Source organism: Solanum pennellii, chromosome 7 (genome assembly GCF_001406875.1).
Source record: "Solanum pennellii chromosome 7, SPENNV200".
Taxonomy (NCBI): Eukaryota; Viridiplantae; Streptophyta; class Magnoliopsida; order Solanales; family Solanaceae; genus Solanum; species Solanum pennellii.
In genome coordinates, this window is record NC_028643.1 from 8,522,886 (window position 1) to 8,544,045 (window position 21,160).

Here is a 21,160-nt window from a genome sequence, read left to right on the forward strand (position 1 = left end):
TTTTCTTTGTTATTTGTGGAGTGCAGCAAACGTACCATCGTCTTCAACTCAACCGCAACTCTAGCCAGTCTTCATCAAGCCAGATTTCAGGGTGAGCTATTGCTTCTAGCTTGGACTGGATCTTCCTCTTCATGTCTTGATGCCTTGAGATTCCGGCATGGACTAGCTTTTACTTATTTTAGCTTCTTAGATACTCTTAGATTAGTAATTTGAGGATAGATGTTCTTGTGGTGATGACTTCCAAGTTTTGGGAATAAATAGTATTGAATTTTTAGAAGTTATTTAATTGATTTCGTTAATGAGTTTTAAGTATTCCGTATCGTATTTTGTTCATTATGGTTAAAATGTTGGGGATTGGATTGGTTGGTTCGCTCACATAGTAGGATAAGTGTGGGTACCAGTCGCGGCCCGTTTTGGGTCGTGACAGGTGCTTTACCCGTAGGCACTCATAGTAGAGCACATGCCTCCATTTATAGGTGATTGCCTTTTTATAGCTGATTGCCTGGTCAAACATTGTAATACTCTGGAAGTCTAAGACGTGTTCTAGAGCCTAACATAGGTGTCAAAAGGTTTAGACATTTTTTTAAGGTCATAAAAAATGAATATGAGTCATTTATGAAGTTTGGAAATCAAAACGTCAAAGAACGTCCATGACGTCCGGAACCTAGTTCAATGAGGTGCTAGTGTGCCTTCGCTTATTTGACTAAGTTTTAGGAGTCGAAAAATGATGAATTTTGGTGGAAAGACGTCTAACATGTACTAGAGTTAGTTCATAGTTGATAGTCCTGGTACGAATCCCCAAGGATCAACCAAGGGCCCTCGAGGAGGACCTTTGCAAAAGTGGCTAAAAGTTGTTAACAGACAGTGTCACTAACGAATGCCATCAACGAGCCGTTGGTGAATCGACGGGGTGTCGATGCCTCCGTAGATGGTCACCTAGCCAAATTCATGGGAGTACTAATTTGACAAGTCTCTGAACAAAACGGAACAATAGGATGGTTGGTCCCTTGGCCCGTCAATTGACGCACGAGGCGTCGACGTGGTGTCATCTGGGAGACCACTGTTTTGCTGCTCGTTTTAAGTTAGGTTGAATTAATTAAATAGGTGGTTAGTTAATTGGTTGGGGTCTTAAGGAAGACTAATTAAGTGGATTAATGACCTATATAAAGACCCTAAGCTAATTAAACTAACCTAAGCCCTCTAAAATCCCAAATCCAAATTCTCCTCCTTATCTCTTCTTTCTCTCTCCCAAGTTGAAGAACACCATAGAAGACAAGGTCAAGGTGGGTTCCAGGGATTAAATCACCAAAATTTCTCCATAAATATTCATCAAACATTAATGTATGAGATTCCTTTCACCTTTGGGACTTCTTTCCCAAAGGGTTCCATCAATTTGATTTCAAAAGTATGAAATTCAAGTGGTTTTTCATCCAACACGAAATTGATCTTGTGAACTGCTTTGTTTATGATTTATTTTGGATATTATGAATAGATTAACATGTATTATAAATTAATTATGTTATTTCTTGATGGATTGGTCTAGTTTGTAGAAGATGACCTATTCCCCTTAACCCTAGGTTGTGATCTTGAATTGAATTGTATAATATTGATTCAATTAACTTGGTTAGTGTGTGAATTACTATCCTATGTTGTTATTACACTAAATATGAGTTGATTTTGATACATTGTAAACCAATTATGCTAGTTCTTGAGTAATTGACCTAGGTGGTGAAGTAGACTATGAACTTAATCTAAGTCTCAAACTCTATGCTATAAACTAGTGATGAATTGTTGTATAATGATTAAATTGGTCTTGTTAATATGTTCGGTAAGATTATATGATGATATTATGCCATTGTTGGGTTAAGTTGGAGGTTGATGGTAAAACCTTGATAAAGACATTGTGAAGGAGATTGAGTAAGTCTTGTGATCTCTATTATTTACTTCAATTGTGGTTACTTGTGATTAAGTGATGATGTTGTATTGAAGTATAGCTTATATTAAGATTGATAGGATTGGTATGATTTTGAATTGAAATGTCTTGAACTATGGATTGTGAGTTGTTGGCTAAGATGTAAATGTTATAAGGATGGTGATAACTTACCAATGTGCCTTATCATGATGTGATTATGTAAATGTGCTAACCTCACTTATATGAATTGTAATGAAAGGACAATACTCATGCAATTCTTATTGAGCTAAGATGATGATGATTATATAAGGGATAGACCCTATGAACTACATTAAGCTATGATGATTAATAAAGACAATAAAGACATTTCAAAAAGGGACGTTAGCTTAGCACATAGAGAACTTGACAATGGGAGGTGTTGACTTTCCATAGAGGAAGATTCACCCTATAGTTCCACATGAGGTGTTGACTCCCCTATAAGGGATACCCTAAGGATTCTCATGAGATGAGGCTCCAATTTCCAAATGGCATGTAGAGGGTTCATACCAATCTCCTAGTTCCTAAAATACTCTGAGCCCCCATAGGAAGACTAGCTAGTGGATCCACCTAGAAAGCTTTATATTTGGTCCTACTTTGGCCGGTAGACCACCTTCCATCGGTGTACGGTTTTACAACACCGGATTTCACACTTAACTCTTGTGGTCTATGTCGGTTAAGGCAAGTGACCCCTAAACAAAATGAAGTAATGAAGTACAAACCAACTAAGGTGACTTAAAAGGTGTGACTTAGCTTAGGTAGGGGTATGAGACTCTACCTATGCCTTGCACTAGTTTGCATTGAGGGAAGCCTTAGGAGGATGTTCTTATTTATGTATATGCTTATAAGTGTTAATAAGATGTATATGATGAAATTACATGTTGATACTATCTTATGATGTTGAACTCACTTATGATATTGAACTCACTTATGAATACATGTTTGGTCTATATTGTTAAAGTATGATGTTTGGCACTCTTAATGTCATGATATGTGAAGTTGGACATTGGTTATGGTTCTTGTTAGGTTTACTTGATTGGGTAAGGTTGTGGGGCTTTGCCTAGTCATTGCACTAGTGGACTTAATGAGGGTTCATGGGTAATTGTCTTGCTTTGATTATGTTGTAATGAACTCTTATTCATGCTTGTTGATGTTATAGCTTGATAATAGGGTTGTTATGACTATGTGTTCAAATTATGTGGATAAGCATGTTGGCTTGACTAGACTTAGTGTTGTTGGTCTTGTGATATGTATGCTCTTGACTTAATGAATATGTCCTATTGATTGGTATGATCTTCTTGGATGTGCAGGAGGTTCTTCAAGTAAATTGCATACTTTAATGAAATGTCCCTTTTTAGCATAATTTTATGATGTGTGTTAATATGGTCTCATACTTAGTACACGTGGTGTACTAACCCTATTTTTTCCCTTTTCCCCAACATTTTAGGTTCCGGTCATTGAAGAACTTTTGATACGACTTTAAAGGAAGACTTGGAATTCTCACTCATCCAAGTTTGGTAGGTCCGCACTTTCCGAGGGCAATGCCACTATCAAGCTAATGAAGTTGTTCTAGTTTTAAGACTTTTATGTTATTTCCTTTTCAATTGAGTACTAAAGATTGTATAGCCTATATATGGCTCTTATTGTGTTGATGTATGGGCTATGCCCAATTGTGATATTCTTGTTTTTATGGTTATGATATGAGACATCCGGTTTTATGACTATGTTATCTCTTATATTATATATGTGCAACAAAAGTAGAAGACTAAGTAATCTTCATATACAAAGGGTCTATGTATACTCGATATGACTATATTATGTGTATGGTATAGGTCTATGTAAACCTCAAGATAGATGTAGAAAAGTTTTAAAATTTTTCACATTTTTCACCTATGAATGTAATGATGTAAGCTAAGAGGCTAGTCTTAGTCCTAAAAAACGACGCCGACGCCGGTTACGTTTAGGGGGTGCTCCCCGGGTGTGACAAAATTTGTATCTAAGCATGACGTTAAATATCTTTAGATTCAATGTCTCACATAGCCACGTCTATGTAGATTCTTATTCATAATTGTGAAGTGTGCCACACTTATGAATAGGAAACTATAAGATGCTTAGGAAACTCTCCCTTTCTTGGAAGTCCAATATCGTGCCTCTAGAGACTTGGCTCTATGTGCTCTTAACATTTAATCCTTTTATTGTGATTATAGGCCATGAATACTCGAATAACAATCGCTCGAAGACTTGATGAAGAGATTTCCAATGGGGAGCTCCTCCCCGAGCAATCAAGTCCCCCCTCTTGAAGAAGATGTTAATGATTACCAAGCTCTAGTCAATCCTCTTCCTTTGACAGATGGTGACATAAGGGTTGCCTTTCTCCATATGGACCAAGCCATTACTACTGAAGCACAAGTCATCACTACTCAAGCTCAAGCCATGACGACCCAAGCTAATCGGGAGGTTGTACCACGAGCAAACCAACATGTTGGTACCATGGCCTCCCGATTGAGGGATTTCACTAGGATGAATCCCCCTACTTTCTATGGGTCCAAAATGGAGGAAGACCCCCAAGAGTTTATTTATGAAACCTACAAGATCCTTTATGGTATGGGGTTGACTAGTAGTGAGAAGGCCGAGTTATCCACTTATCAACTAAAAGATGTGGCTCAAACTTGGTAAGTACAATGGAGAGACAATAGGCCCTTCAGAGGTGGACCTGTGACACGGGAGATTTTCAAGCTTTTCTTGATAGATTCTTTCCTAGGAGAAGAGGGAAGCCTAATTGGTGGAGTTCATCAACCTTCGTCAAGGAGGTATGTGTACTTGAATACTCTTTTATTTTCACTAAATTATCAAAGTATGCTCCTTCCTTGGTTTCCGTTCCTAGAGACGAGATGAGCCGCTTTGTTATGGGAGTGTCGGATGACTTGCAAGAGGAATGTCATTCGGCTATGCTACATGACAATATGAACATTTATCGTCTCATGGTTCATGCTCAACAAGTGGAAGAAACAAGGGAAAAGAGGAAGAGTAGAGATGTCAAAAAGGCAAGGTCGTTTGATGGTGGTTCTTCAAAGGGCAGGCTTGATATCCAAGACAAGCCTAGGTTCAAGAAGGGGTTTTCTAACCAAGTTCCTTCCAAGTTCACTAAGACTCGTGATGATAGGGTGTCTAACCCTAAGTCTCAAAAGGGAAGAGGTACTAGTTCACCAAATAAAAAGCCTACTTGTGCCAAGTGTGGAAAAGGTCATTTAGGAGAATGCTTAGTTGGAACAGGCAATTGTTTTAGTTGTGGTAAAAGTGGGCACAAAGTTCGATATTGCCCAAATTTGAAGGGAAAAGACAAGGGTAGAGGTAAATCTCAAACAAGTGGTTCAAATGTTGATTCTTCGAAGAAGAACCGCTTTTATGCTCTTCCTCTAGAGTTGAGCAAGAGACTTCTCCCGATGTGGTGACCGCTATGTTGAAAGTCTTTTCTATTGATGTATATGCTTTACTTGATCCTGGTGCTACCTTGTCATTTATTAATCCTCTAGTAGCTAAAAAGATTGACATTTTGCCCGATATCTTGAATGAACCTTTCATGGTAACTACTCCGGTAGGTGAGTCAGTGGTTGCAAAAAGGGTGTATAGAAATTGTCCTTTAATGTTGCCCTATAGAGTAACTCATGTTGAATTAGTAGAACTTGATATGATCGATTTTGATGTCATTTTGGGGATGGATTGGTTGCATGCTTGCTTTGCTCCCATAGATTGTAGAACAAGGGTTTTAACTTTCCAAATGAACCCGTCTTAGAGTGGAAGGGGGGAAATTCTATTCTTAGAGGTTGTATCATCTCTTGTCTTAAGGCTTGTAAAATGATTTAAAGGGGTGTCTATATTACATTGTAAGAGTCAAATATTTAGACTCCGAAAATCCTTCCATGGAGTTAGTCCCCGTAGTAAGGGAATTTCTGGAGGTCTTTCCTAATGATCTTCCCGGAATCCCTCCCGAATGAGAAATTGATTTTGGTATTGACTTGCTACCAGATACCAACCCCATTTCAATTCCTTCTTATCGTATGACTCCGACCTAATTAAAAGAGTTGAAGGCTCAACTTAAAGATTTACTAGACAAGGGCTTCATTAGACCTAGTATTTCTCCATGGGTGCTCCGGTTTTGTTTGTAAAGAAGAAGGATGGGACCCTTAGGATGTGCATCAGTTATCGTTAACTCAATAAAGTCACTATTAAGAACAAGTTTCCTTTCTCTTAGATTGATGACTTGTTTGATCAACTCCAAGGGGAAAGCTACTTTTCTAAGATTGACTTGAGATCGGGGTATCACCAACTTAGGTTGAGAGGTAAGGATATACCAAAAAGGGCATTTCGGACAAGATATGGTCACTATGAGTTCTTAGTAATGTCCTTTGGTCTCATTAATGCCCCGACGACATTTATGGATCTTATGAATAGGGTGTTTCAAAGTTACCTAGATTCATTTGTCATTATTTTCATTGACGACATCTTGGTATATTCGAAAAATGAGGGTGAACACATAGACCATTTGAGGGTGGTGTTACAAGTGCTTAAGGAGAACCAATTATTTGCTAAGTATAACAAATGTGAGTTTTGGTTAAGGTCAGTGGAATTTATCGCTCATATCATCTCTAATGAGGGGGTTGAGGTTGATCCAAGGAAAACCGAGGCGGTGAAAATTGGCTTAGACCATTGACTCCAACCGACATTAAAAGTTTCTTGGGTCTAGTGGGTTATTATAGGAGGTTTGTGGATGGTTTTGCGTCCATTGAATCTTCCTTGAATACTTTGGCCCAAAAGAATGTGAAATATGAGTGGTTGGAGGCATGTGAAAGAAGCTTCCAAATCTTGAAAGATAGGCTTACCACCGCTCTGGTGTTGACTTTATCGAAGGTACCAAGGGCTTCATTATATATTGTGATGCATCCCCAGTGGGTATAGGGTGTGAGCTTATGCAACACGGAAAAGTAGTAGCCTATGCCTCTAGGAAACTTAAGGTGCATGAGAGAAATTACCCAACTCATGACCTTGAGTTAGCGTCCATGGTATTTTCCTTGAAAATATGGAGGCATTACTTGTATGGTGTTCATGTTGATGTGTATACCGACCAGAAGAGTCTTCAATATGTGTTTACTTAAAAGGAGTTGAATCTCCGACAAATAAGATGGTTGGAATTGTTGAAAGATTACGACATGAGTGTTCTCTATCACCCCGCAAGGCCAATGTGGTTGCGGATGCTCTAATTCGTATGACCATGGGTTGTGTGTCTCATGTAGAGAAATCCCAAAAGACCTACTGAAAGATGTTCATAGGTTGGCTAGATTGGGTGTTAGATTGGAGATTCTCCGAATGGTGGTTTTATGGTCCATCATAAATCCGAGTCATCTTTGGTGATTGAGGTGAAGTCCAAACAACACCTGGATCAAACATTGATGGAGTTGGAAAAGTTGGTTCTTGGTAAGCTTAACGAGTCATTCTCTTTAGGGGGGATGGTGTCTTGAGGTATCACAAAAAGTTGTGTGTTCCCAATGTAGATTGTTTGAGGAAGTGGATTCTTGAGGAAGCTCATGGGTAACGTTAGTCCATTCATCCGGGTTCAACAAAGATGTATCATGACCTTAGGGAAGTGTTTTGGTGGGAAGGCTTGAAGAAGGACATAGCGTAATTCGTTGCAAGGTGTCCAAATTGCCAGCAAGTGAAAGCCGAACACCAAAAGTTGGGTGGTTTGCTTCAAGATATCCAAGTTCTTACTTGGAAGTGGGAAGACATCAATATGGATTTATTGGTAGGTTTGCCTAGGATGCAAAAGTAATATGACTCCATATAGGTTGTTGTGGATAGTTTGACCAAATCCGCTCATTTTATTCACGTTAAGTCTACTTACTCGACGGAGGATTATGCAAGGATATTCATCGATGAGATTGTGTATTGCCATGGTAGTCCGTTATTCATCATATTGGATAGGGGTGCACAATTCACATCTAGGTTTTTGAGGTCATTCCAAAAAGGGTTGGGTACCAAGGTGAAACTAAGCACTGCTTTTCATCCTCAAACAAATGGTCAAGCGGAATGTACTATTCAAACCCTTGAGGATATGCTTAGAGCTTGTATAATTGATTTCAAGGGAAATTGGGATAATCACTACCCGTTGGTTGAGTTTGCTTAAAACAATAGTTACCATTCATCTATATCTATGGCTCCTTATGAAGCCTTGTATGGTAGGAGATGTAGATCTCCAATTAGATGGTTTGAAGTAGGCGAGTCTCCACTTTTGGGTCCCGATTTGATCTATAAGACCTTTGGAGAAGGTTCATATTATAAAGAATCGCTTGCAAACAACCTATAGCCGGCAAAAGTCTTATGCCGACCATAAGAGAAGGGAATTAGAGTTTGAAGAAGGTGATAAAGTGTATCTAAAAATTTCGCCTATGAAAGGGGTGGTGAGATTTGGAAAGAAAGGGAAATTTAGTCCTCGTTATGTGGGTCCCTATGAAATCTTGCAAAGGGTTGGTAAGGTTGCATATGAATTGAAACTCCATAGTTAACTATCTTCGGTTCATCTGGGTTTTCCATGTTTCTATACTTAAGAAGTGTATCGGTGATCCCAAATCTATTCTTCCTATTGAGGGTCTTAGTGTGAAGGATAACCTCTCTTTTGAGGAGGTTTCGGTTAAAATCTTGATCGTCAAGTGAAGAGGTTGAGGAACAAAGAGGTGGCCTTCGTAAAAGTGTTATAGAGAAACCACCTAGTTGAGGGAGCAACATGGGAGGCCGAGGCAGACATGAAGTCCATTATCCTCATCTATTTCCTAACGAAAGTTAGTTGTTCTTGCTAATAATGACTAAATTTGAAGTTGCTTTGATTTTTTGTGATGTTTTGAAAAATGTGCATTTTATGGTGTCATTATAGTGAAGTTATAATGAAGTGTACCTTTGACTTGAAATTTTTTTTATTCTTCTTGTTTTGAGTTATGTTGTGCACTTTGATATGGTGATTTTTAAGAAATCATGTTGAGCATGTTGGTAAGTTGAGTTTTGGCATAATTGACTCATATATGGTATGTTGAGCTCATGTTGCTGTGAGATGGAAATTCCCCATAAGGTGATTTTGAGCCTTATGTGTGGTAATTGAAGTGTAGAATTGCTATGTGTAAAAAATACCACGATTAATGTTGTAACTCTTGCAATAATGTATTGTTGTTGGTTGGGCTGCCAGTTTAGAGTCTATTCGTTCCTTTTTAAAGAATTCAAATGTCATTCGAGGACGAATGTTCCTAAGGGGGGAGGGGAGATAATGTAATACTCCAAAAGTCTATGACATGTTCTAGAGACTAACATAGGTGTCAAAAGGTTTAGACACTGTTTTAAGGTCATAAATAATGAATATGAGTCATTTATGAAGTTTGGAAATTGAAACGTCAAAGAACGTCCATGACGTCTTCAAAACTAGTTCAATGAGGTGTTAGTGTGCCTTAGCCTATTTCACAAAGTTTTAGGAGTAAAAAATGACGAATTTTGGTGGAAGGGTATGTAACATGTACTAAAGTTAGTTCATAGTCGAAACATTCGAGTACGACTCGCCAAGAATAAACCAAGGGCCCTCGAGGAGGACCCTTGCAAAAGTGGCTAAAAGCTGTCAAGAGACAGTGTCACCAACGAATGCGAACAATGAGATGTTGGTAAATCAATGGGGCATCGATGCCTCCACGATGGTAACTTAGACAAATTCATGGGAGGCCTGATTTTACAAGTCTCCGAACTAAATGACGGACCAACAGGACGATTGGTCCCTTGGTCGTTGATTGACACATGAGGCGTCGATGTGGTCTCGTCTATGAGACCACTGTTTTTCTGCTCGTTTAAGTTAGGTTGAATTAATTAAATAGGTGGTTAGTTAATTGGTCAGGGGTTTAGGGAAGCCTAATTAAGTGGGTTAATGACCTATATGAAGACCCTAAGCTAATCAAACTAACCTAAGCCCTCATAATTCCCAAATCCAAATTCTCCTCCTTCTCTTTTCTTTCTCTCTCCCAAGTTGAAGAACACCATAGAAGACAAGGTCAACGTGGGTTCTAGGGATGCAATCTCCAAAGTTTCTCCATCAATCTTCATAAAACATTAAGGTATGAGATTCTTTTCACCTTTGGGACTTCTTTCCCTAAAGGGTTCCATCAAATTGATTTCAAAAGTATGGAATTCAAGTGAGTTTTCATCCAATACGAAATTGATCTGGTGAATTGATTTGTTTATAATTTATTTTGGATATTATGAATATATTAACATGTATTATAACTTAATTATGTTATTTCTTGATGTATTGGTCTAGTTTGTAGAAGATGACCTATTCCCATTAATCCTAGGTTGTGATTTTGAATTAAATTGTATTATATTGATTCAATTGACTTGGTTAGTGTGTGAATTACTATCCTATATTGTTATTATGCTAAATATGAGTTGATTTTGATACATTATAAACCAATTATTCTAGTTCTTCAGTAAGTGACCTAGATGGTGAAGTAGACTGAACTTGATCTAAGTCTCAAAAACTAAAGGCTATAAACTAGTGATGAATTGTTGTATAATGATTCAATTGGTCTTGTTAATATGTTGGTTAAGAGTATATGATGCTATTAAACCATTGCTGGGTTAAGTTGGAGGTTGATGGTAAGACTTTGATGAAGACATTGTGAAGGAGATTGAGTAAGTCTTGTGACCTCTATTATTTACTTCAATTATAGTTACTTGTGATTAAGTGATGATGTTGTATTGAAGTAAACCTTGTATTAATATTGATAGGATTGGTATGATGTCGAATTGAAATGTCTTGAACTATGGATTGTGAGTTTTTTCGCTAAGATGTATATGATATAAGGATGGTGATAACTTACCAATGTGCCTTATCATGTTGTGATTATGTAAATATGCTAACCTCACTTATATGAATTGTAATGAAAGGACAATACTCATGCAATTTTTATTACGCTAAGATGATGATGATTATATAAGGGATAGACCCTATGACCTACATTAGGCTATGATGATTTAAAAAGACAATAAAGACATTTAAAAAAGGACGTTAGCTTAGCACAGAGAGAACTTGACAATGGGAGGTGTTGACTTTCCAAAGAGGAAGATTCACCCAATAGTTCCATATGAGGTGTTGACTCCCCTATGAGGGATACTCTAAGGATTCTCATGAGATGAGGCTCCAATTGCCTAATTGCATATACAGGGTTCATACCAATCTCCTAGTTCATTAATTATGTTGACCCCAAAGGAAGGCTAGCTAGTGGATCCACCTAGAAATCTACGTTTATGTTTGGTGCTACTTTTTCCAGTAGACCACCTTCCATCAGTGTACGGTTTTACAACACCGGATTTCACACTTAACTCTCGTTGTCTATGTCGGTTAAGGCAAGTGTTCCCTAAACAAAAATGAATTAATAAAGTACAAACCAACTAGGGTAACTTAAGAAGTTTGACTTAGCTTAGGTAGGGGTATGGGACTCTACCTATGACTTGCACTAGTTTGCGTTGAGGGAAGCCTTAGGAGGATGTTCTTATGTATGTGTATGCTTATAAGTGTAAATAAGATGTGTATGATGGTATTACGTGTTGATGCTATCTTATGATGTTGAACTCACTTATGAATACATGTTTGGTATATATTGCTAAAGTATGATGTTTGGCACTCTTAATGTCATGATATGTGAAATTGGACATTGATCATGGTTCTTGTTAGGTTTACTTGATTGGGTACACTAGTGTACTTAATGAGGGTTCATGGGTAATTGTCTTGCTTTGGTTATGTTTTAATGAACTCTTGTTCATGCTTGTTGATGTTATAGCTTGATTACAGGGTTGTCATGACTATTTGTTCAAATTATGTGGATAAGAATGTTGGGTTGAATAGACTTAGTATTGTTGGACTTGTGATATGTATGCTCTTGACTTGATGAATATGTCCTATTGATTGGTATGGTCTTCTTGGATGTGTATGAGGTTTTTCAAGTAAATTGCATACTTTGATGAAATGTCCCTTTTTAGCATAATTTTATGATGTTGTGCATATGGTCTCATACTTAGTACAAGTGGTGTACTAACCCCATTTTCTCCCTATTTCCCAACATTTTAGGTTAAGGTCGTTGAAGGGATTTTGCGACGACTTTGAAGGAAGACTTGGAATTCTCACTCATCCAAGTTGGGTAGGTCCTCACTTTCCTAGGGCAATGCCACTATCAAGCTAATGAAATTGTTCTAGTTTTAAGACTTCCATGTTCTTTCCTTTCCAATTGAGTATTGAAGATTGTATAGCCTATATATGGCTCTTATTGTATTGATGTATGGGCTATGCCCAATTGTGATATTCTTGTTTAGATGATTATGATATGAGACATTCAGTTTTATGACTATGTTATCTCTTATACGCATATATGTGCAATAAAAGTAGAAGACTAAGTAATCTTCATATACGAAGGTTCTATATATACTCGATATGACTATATTATGTGTATCATAGAGGTCTATGTAAACCTCAAGATAGATGTAGAAAAGTTTTAATAATTTCTGCATTTTTAACCTATTTATGTAATGATGTAAGCTAAGAGGATACTATTAGTTCTCAAAGAGGACGACGACGCCGGTTACGTCTAGGGGGTGCTCCCCGGGTGTGACAAACATCTTGCCATATGGTCTTTCTATGTAATTTTCTCAGGGAGGGTTTGAGGTACATTCATAATTAGAGCCCATGCATATGATATCCTCTTAAATTTGGAAGTGCACTTATTTGTAAACATAGGGTTTCCAATCTACTGTTAATCCTCCTAAGTATTTCTACTACCAGAAATTGAGTGGGATATCAGGTTACTTTACCCACAATGGAAGTCTTGAACATCTCTTCCAAGGCTTCACAATGATGTTTTTGGTATTGATTAGGTGTGGACGTAATAGCAATATGTCATATATATTTCTAGCATTATGAAATTTCAGCATTAAGTACGCATCATTGTGGAAGATCATCTTTGATTTTGTGATAACACAATGTTCGATATCAAGTATAAAGTTTTAAGACTCTTTAGGGATATATAAGTTTGATATAAGGTATATAAACTAGTGTATTTATAGTATTACACGTTTAGTATTCACCTATGTAAGTGTGTGTCTTATAAATTAGGAAGTATTCTTGGAAGAAATGAACAAGACAATGAGAACCAAAAAAATAGTCAAAGGGTTAACTAAATAACTTATATTGTGTAAGTATACATCAAAACTATATGATTCAAAGATATCAAATCTATTAAATGACCAAGTATATTCAGTATAAGTTCACTATGAAAAGTTCAAAGAGAAACCTACTTATCTAGGTGCAATTAATCCTTACTTACGATTCACATAATTTTTCATGCATATGTTTTACCAATACCCGTTCTCCATTGATGTGGGGGTGTTGGGTTTAAGTAGCGTGTGAATTTGTAAATATGGGAAAACTAAGTGAAAGAAAATGAAAAGCCAATTCTCCCTCATTGGTAGAATAGAAGAAACATTGTTTTCCTTATATTTGGAAATACTTTCTTTATATCTTAAAGGGTTAAGACGAGACTGCCTCTCACATCGTCGTCGTCATCGCGACCTTCAAGTTATCGTCATCATCGCTCATTCGGATCGGTTTTGACTTTGGCTACGACAACTGATGTGATTGGCTGATAATTTTTTAGACAAAATATTTATTAGTCTCATTAATTAAGTTTTTCCTAATATTAATTCATTGAATAATTAATTAATTTATTAATTAATGGAAAAGAATTGATTTTAATTATATAAAATAATTTTTGAAATGACCTATTCCTTCCAAACAGACATTTCTCCCTACAAACATGATACCTATTCTAAACAAATGAGTATGTTTTGACATGTAAGTTCACACCTACACAACACAAACCACGAACTACAAATAGTGAAGTGTTCCCTTAGTTTTTGCATTGATTTTTCTCTTCTTTATATATTTTCTTATAAACAAAGTCGAGTCTTTGTGTGATTTCGTTGCTGACTTTTGAGTCTGCCGAAGTTTATGGTGTCGCTACTTCCTTAACAAGTATATCTCTTTTATTCTGTGAGGAAATAATTGATAAAATATGGTATAGTGAAGGGGGCCTTGTATACTTTTCATCTTAAATATATTTGATTTACTATTTTGAACACAGTAGATTAAAAGTTATACATTTAGGCCTTTAGACTTTTGGGACACAACCGACTGATCTTATGGCTCACTATATGGGTGTTTCACTATTATGATATCTTTCTCCCTATCCTATATCGAGGCCTTTAGACTTTTAAGACACAACCAACTGATCTTATGTATCACTATATGGGTGTTTCGCCATTATCATATCTTTCTCCCTATCCTATATATAGGACTGTTATGCATTTGGAAGAGAAAATTACGTTTGATACATTTATAAAGATGTGTCCTACTCGTTTGACTAGAGCTTCAAAACATAGTGCTTTTGAGTTCTAGGTTAGCTATGATGAGAGGTTGCATAACCTCGGTTGGTGGAGAAACACAAGGTGGATGACCTATATTGATTTTATACTAGGTGGTTCACCTTACTTAAATTGGACTCAATTTTTAGAGACACTCTTTGAAAAGTTATTCATGCAGCCTAAGAGAGAAAGAGGGACCATTTTGAGGGGCTTTCACATAAGGGCACGATGATTTTCAAGTATAAGGTGAGATTTCATTCCTAATCCCTCCATGCACTAATGATACTTCCAAGGAGGTAGCGAAGATTAAAATATTAGTTAGAGGTTTCATAACTTTATATCATATGGCTACCAATCAATTAGTTTTTTTCTATTTCAATAAGTGATATATCATTATACGAAAATTACGATAATTCATAGGAAAGCCTATGGAGGCAACGACGGGAGAATTTGTAGGTCTTACATTTATAGTGGTATTTCATGTACAGTTGGAAGTTTCATGGCTACATGTCATTCTTCTCAATACAGTCGACTTATCCATGCAATAGTTCACTTAGTACAAGTTTCTTGAGACTTGCAAGTTTGATATTTTTTCTGTATTGGGTATTTGAGTTTTTCTAGGACATCACAACAACCTATGACTAGAAGATGATCTTATGAATGTGGAGATGTGTCCCTCCTTGTATAAGTTTATTCCAGACTTAATCACGGTGGAGCCTTGCAGATTTCTCAAGTTCATACATCCAATATAGTTGTTCAAGAGGCTGAGGTGGCTCACACTTCTATAGAGGTATTGCACAAACTTGAAGGTTGGTGGTATAAGAGTCTTTATACTGGGGGCGACTACTCCTGTAGCTACAATTTAAGTGATTAAACCCAAAACTAAGGCCTGTGATAATTTGATTAGAAGTATTGTTTTGATAGACAATCAGAATGCTACAATTTTGTTTGAACCTGGATTATCTTCTCCTATGTGTTTATATTTGTGTTGGGTTTAGATATGTTCGGTAACACCATATCTATGACTATAATATGCTTCTACTCTTACATGTGATTCTTTAGCAGTGGTTCAAGTGTACGCATCATGTATAGTCACATTGATAGGGTTCAATATGCGGGTGGACTTGATTACAATTGATGTGGTTGATTTCAACATCATCTTGATTATGGATTGACTTTAATCTTGTTATGAAATTATATAATGCCACACTAATATAGTTACAATTGAAAATATGTTCTAGTCCACCATTTGCTAAGGGATTGGGTTGATAATACACAAGAATGAAATAAAAGAGACTAAATTATTAAGGAAAAACAACAGGGAGTTTTACATGGAAATATCTTTGCTCAAGGGAGAAAAAACACAACCTGTCAAACATGGTTTTTCAATTGTGTTTACTAGTTTCAAGCAACAAGTGAATACAGATTCCAAATGCTCATACAAAGATTAAACTCTTAATCTCACAACCTATAATAACCCTATAACAAGAAGTGCCAAAGAAATACCTTTATTGCCCACTATATTAACTAACTCTAATTAATATAGACTTCAATCACATACCACAAAATTAGCTATAACTGTGCTCATGTGTTAAACTACAACAAATTGGATGTGATTCTTTATAGATTAGAAACCGATCGTACAAGTTCACCACATCACAATCATATCCTAGCAAACAACCAAAAGATACACTCGATAACTCTATTAAGTCCCTTGAGGTGTGCGTTGAAAGCTTGAGTTCTTCAAAGACAAAGTACACCTTTTTGTTTTCTTTGAATTTCTTAACTAGGTTGTTTGATGTAAATGAAGATATATTATTATGTGAACAAAACAACCTATCTTCTCTGATTGGTTGAGTACTTTTGTCTCTTTACTTGCACTCACCAAATGTGTCAGAAGTGACAACGTTTACCGCTGTACACCAATTGACTTTAGATACCTGATGAACTAATGGACCAAGTTGCATGTTTCGGAGCATCATAAAGATTTTAAATAGTAACTTTTCCCTATTTTTTGATGATGACAAACTAAATCTTTAGTCACTGGCATTTCCAAGTTCAGTTCCCCTCTCACCAATACATCTTTCCCCTCTCACAAACACGTTCAGTTCCCGTTATCACCAACACATTAATTTCCCTATTTTGACATCATTAAAAAGATAAAGCATCAAACAAACGCAATATTTCAAGCAAAAACATACGAATCTAGAGCCATAGTGCAAGAAATAAAATGAGCAATGGGAGAAGTGTCAACAAACCAAAAATAAGGCAAGATATCATTGAGACAATATAATATCCACCATTCTGAGTGTAAATGAAATTTAAAAAAAAGGTAAAAGAGTCACAAGGATAGACCAAAAGAGAGATCTGAAAAGGACTTTAAAATGGAGGCTTTAGGGAACGAAAGACTACAGGAGCAAGTTCATGCAGTTATTCACATCCTCATTGACCTGGAGAAGTTGAGGGTTAACGTCTTGACCTCAGCGTCCAGTTTGGCATTTGATTCGACCAACTTATCATTATGAACTTTTAATGCTTCAACATCCTCCTGTCCACATGTACTTGGGCCTTGTCCTTGAGATTGTTCCCTCTGAAGCAATTCTTTAAGTCGTGTGATTTCCCAGTCCTATACTACCATCAAGGTAGTAAGATGTTCCATTCCACGCTTTAACACCTTGTTGTTGAAGAAGCTTTGAGACTCGAGATTTTGACTTCCCTTTTCTCTCAATATATTTGCACTCAATAAAGGTAGATAGGGAAAAAGGTTTGTTTTATCATTCTAGACACCCTATGCCAAGAGGCACGTTGAAATGGTCGAACACTCTACTCAGCAAGTAACCATAAGCCATTCTATGTTCTCCGTCCTTGGATGTCATGATCTTGTTCTATCATTTTCGAGCAATATTTATGGCTTCATACTTGTGTAGTAATTCCATGAGAAATAGATCGTCTAAAAAAGCCACAGTTCTTTTTTTCATGCGAAGAAGGACTTTGTTGACAAATTCAAAGTATAGTTGATGTGCATCCTTAAGATATTTATTTGGAATTCTAGAGGACTTGAGATCTTCCACCTTGACAACATCCTTAACATCCTCATATAATACACACCTTTCGACTGAGTCTGCTCCCTTACATGAAACTTCCAAAATGATATTCAAGTTATCCCGATTTAAATAAATATCTATAGCATGAACTTGAGTATCAATGCTACCATCATCATTCAACAACATTTTGTAATAAAACTCATGAGTCTCAAGTCCATGCAGTAAAGGAACATGTCATTCGAATATATGTTTTTTTTTCTTGTAAGGACACAAAGTCGGTAAAGGCTCTCATACATGGTTTGTCCAGAATATTCAGATTTAACACTTTGTGTTTCTAGAACAACCAGTTGCTCCTCACTAGTCAAAACTTTGCCACCTTTTCCATTTATAATAGGCAAAACAAGTCCTTCCACATACTTAGATCCCAAGTTCCACTATGTCTTCCATTGGTTCTACTACCTCTTCCATAGATTCCCATTTATCTCGCTACTTGGTCTTTCTTACACATTTTGACTTTGATTCATGTGCCGTAATATTTTTACCATCTACAACCTTTCTAATTTTGTTCACCCCCATACTATATCTTGTGATTCAGCGGAACTAATGTCTATGTACTGTGACATGTCGACCAGGTCCTTAGGTACAACAGGTTTGTCCTCAGACAATGTTCCCTTTTTGCATATGTGTCGAGTTGTATGTGCCTTATTGACAACTATGGCATCATGCATAAGTTTTTTCAAAGCTATGCAAGTGGAATAACTTTCGAAAAATCTCAGCGGGACACACTCGATCATTTTGAATTTCCCTTTTTCAGACCTTAGAATTTTCAAGGGAGTTGAATCCTCATACCCTTTTTGTTGCTATGAATATTTGGATGGTAAAGAGGACTGAGCAATGATTTAGGGGCAATGGGTTCTTGCTCACTTGCTCCCCGTCTAACTTTTCATTTCAAGACTAAAAGAACAACATCTTCATCTTTCACCACGTCCTATTGAACAAAGTCAAGTTATGCGTGAGTGTTTGGGGGTCTGATCAAACAATGGTTCCCTATATTCAACTATATCTGGTGATTTACTCTCCATATCTGAGAATGGAGATTCAATATCTCCCTTCTTTCCAGTTGGGCTTCACACAACTCAGTTTTTTTTCCAGTGGCTAAGATATTTAACTCTATTTATTTTGGAGATATCCATCAAATAGTCGTTCAGACATAGTTGATGACACATGTCTAGGTCTGAACAATACTTTTCGTTCAATAGGTTGCTTCTCAATAGGAGGTCGGGCAACATATCATACAACTGAACAAGTAGAGCCATCAAGGGAGTTATCTAGGGAAGGAGTGAGAACAAGGGAGCTTTTTCATTTGGAAGGGAAGTTCAACTGTGGGTGTGCAGTTTGAACGAGTAACACTTCGATTGTGGGAGTAGTTGACCACCTGTTTCTCGCACTCCACAGACTAGAGTGGAAGGAGAGGGTATTTTAGTCAAGGTTGAAGTGTTGAACTCAAAAGGATTTAAAATTTTGATTTATGGAGACATGGGTTCTTTGGAAGAAGAGGAAGGGGATTTTCACATAGTCAAGAAAATTGAAGGAAGTTATTGAAAAATTTAGAGAGGGAAATGCCTTTTTTTTAATGAAAGGGTCTTGTAGAAGGGCTCCGATCCCTGAATATAGGAGACCTTTAATTCAAGAGAAAAAGACACGTGGCAAGTGAGAGTTATTTTTGCAATATTTCATACATAGTACGAAGATACTAACCATTGGGTAAAGACCATGACCCTTTCTTTGTTCATACATAAATTGCCCTGGTTGTGTTGTGTCTTCTTCTTCTCTCTAGCTAAGTCACCATGAGTTTATACGTGCAGAAGGTTGTGAATTGAATTTGTATAGAAGTGCAAGACGAAAAGCAATGTTATCTACATATAATCGTAGGTAGTAAGGTTTTGAGTGCATTAGAGCAAGAGATTGGTTTTGTTTGGGCAGTCCTAACCTCAACATGTTTTTGACAAAATGATCTTTTCTTAGAGCTTTGGTGAAAATGTCAGCTACTTGATCTTCCGTCTTATAAACTTCATGCTGATATTTTCCTTATCATCATTTTCTCTCAAGAAGAGATACCTAACATCAATATTCTTTGTCCTCTTATATTGTACTAGATTTTTTTGCCATATCCAGAGCACTGGTATTATAGACATGAGGGGAATCGTATTCAGTAAGTACTATAAAAATCTTCAAGTTGTTTCTTTATCAATAAGCTTCGACTATGGATAATGACACTGCGTTTTGCTTTTTAGGTTCTTAAGAGATTAATGATGATCTAAGGAAGCGAGACATCCCAAAGGCATTTTTTCTATCAACCAATTTCACTCATTAGTCCCTATTTGAATATCTAATTCGTTCAAATGAGTCACCTAAAGAATAGTATAATACCAAATCTTGAGTTCCTTTCATATATCTCAAAAAACACTGTGCTGCCTTCAAATGAGATTCCTTAGGACATGCTTGAAATCTCACACGAATTCCCATGCTAGACACCACATCAGGTCTACTTGAAGTTAAGTAGAGAAGGTATCCAATAACTCCCTTATACATGGTTTCATTTACTGCACAACTACTTCATCGCTATGAATTTTGAGATTGTTCCCCTAGTTTTCTCAAATGTTTTTGCCTCCAACATGTTGAACTTTTTGAGCAACTCATTGATGTAATTTTATTAATAAATAAAAGTGTCATGTATTAACTACTTGCTTTTAACTCTAACAAGAAGTTGATCCCCTCCATTATTCTCATTTAAAATTCACTTCCTTTACAGGTGGCGAAGTCCTTAACTAATGCATCTAAGGTTGCTCCAAAGATAATGTCATCAACATATACTTGGAAAATGAGAAGTTCCTTCCCTCTTGATATTAGAATAAAGGTTTTATCAATCTTTCTTATCTTGAAGTCATTTTTGAGAAGATACTTTGATAATATTGCATACCATGGCCTTGGTGCCTGCTTCATCCCAAACAAAGCCTTATCCAATCTCAACACATAATTTGGTAGATCAATGTCTTAGAAACTAAGAGGTTGCTTAACATATACTTATTCTTTCAAGTACCCATTCAGGAAGGCATTTTTACATCAATGTGAAAGAGATTTAAGCCCATATATGAGGTAAAAACAATTAGAATTCTGATAACCTCCATCATTGCGACATGAGTTTAGTCATAATCAATTCCTTCTTCTTGATTATAACCCTTCACTACTAGTCTTGATGTGTTCCTCTCCATACTCATCCAATTTTTTTTCTGAACACCCATTTAGTTCGTATTATACTTATGTCTATTGGTAGAGGACTAGGTGCCACACTTGATTTCATTCAAATTGATGAATGTCCTTTTGCATTGAGTTGATCTAGTCAGCATCCTTCAAGTCCCCCTTCACTCTTTTGCGTTCGAAGGTGGATATGCATGATGAGAAAGCCATGAGATTTATAGTTTGATACCTAGTGTGCATTTCAAAATCCAACGAAGAGACAAGATTGTTTATTAGATAAGATGACGGATGTTTCCATGCTATCCTTTTTGAAGACTCAACGACTGGTTCGTTCATCATCCTTAGAGTCAGCTTCCTGAATTTCATCATGATCTGCAGTATTTTTCTTGTCTAATTGACCAAGTCCCTCTTCGGA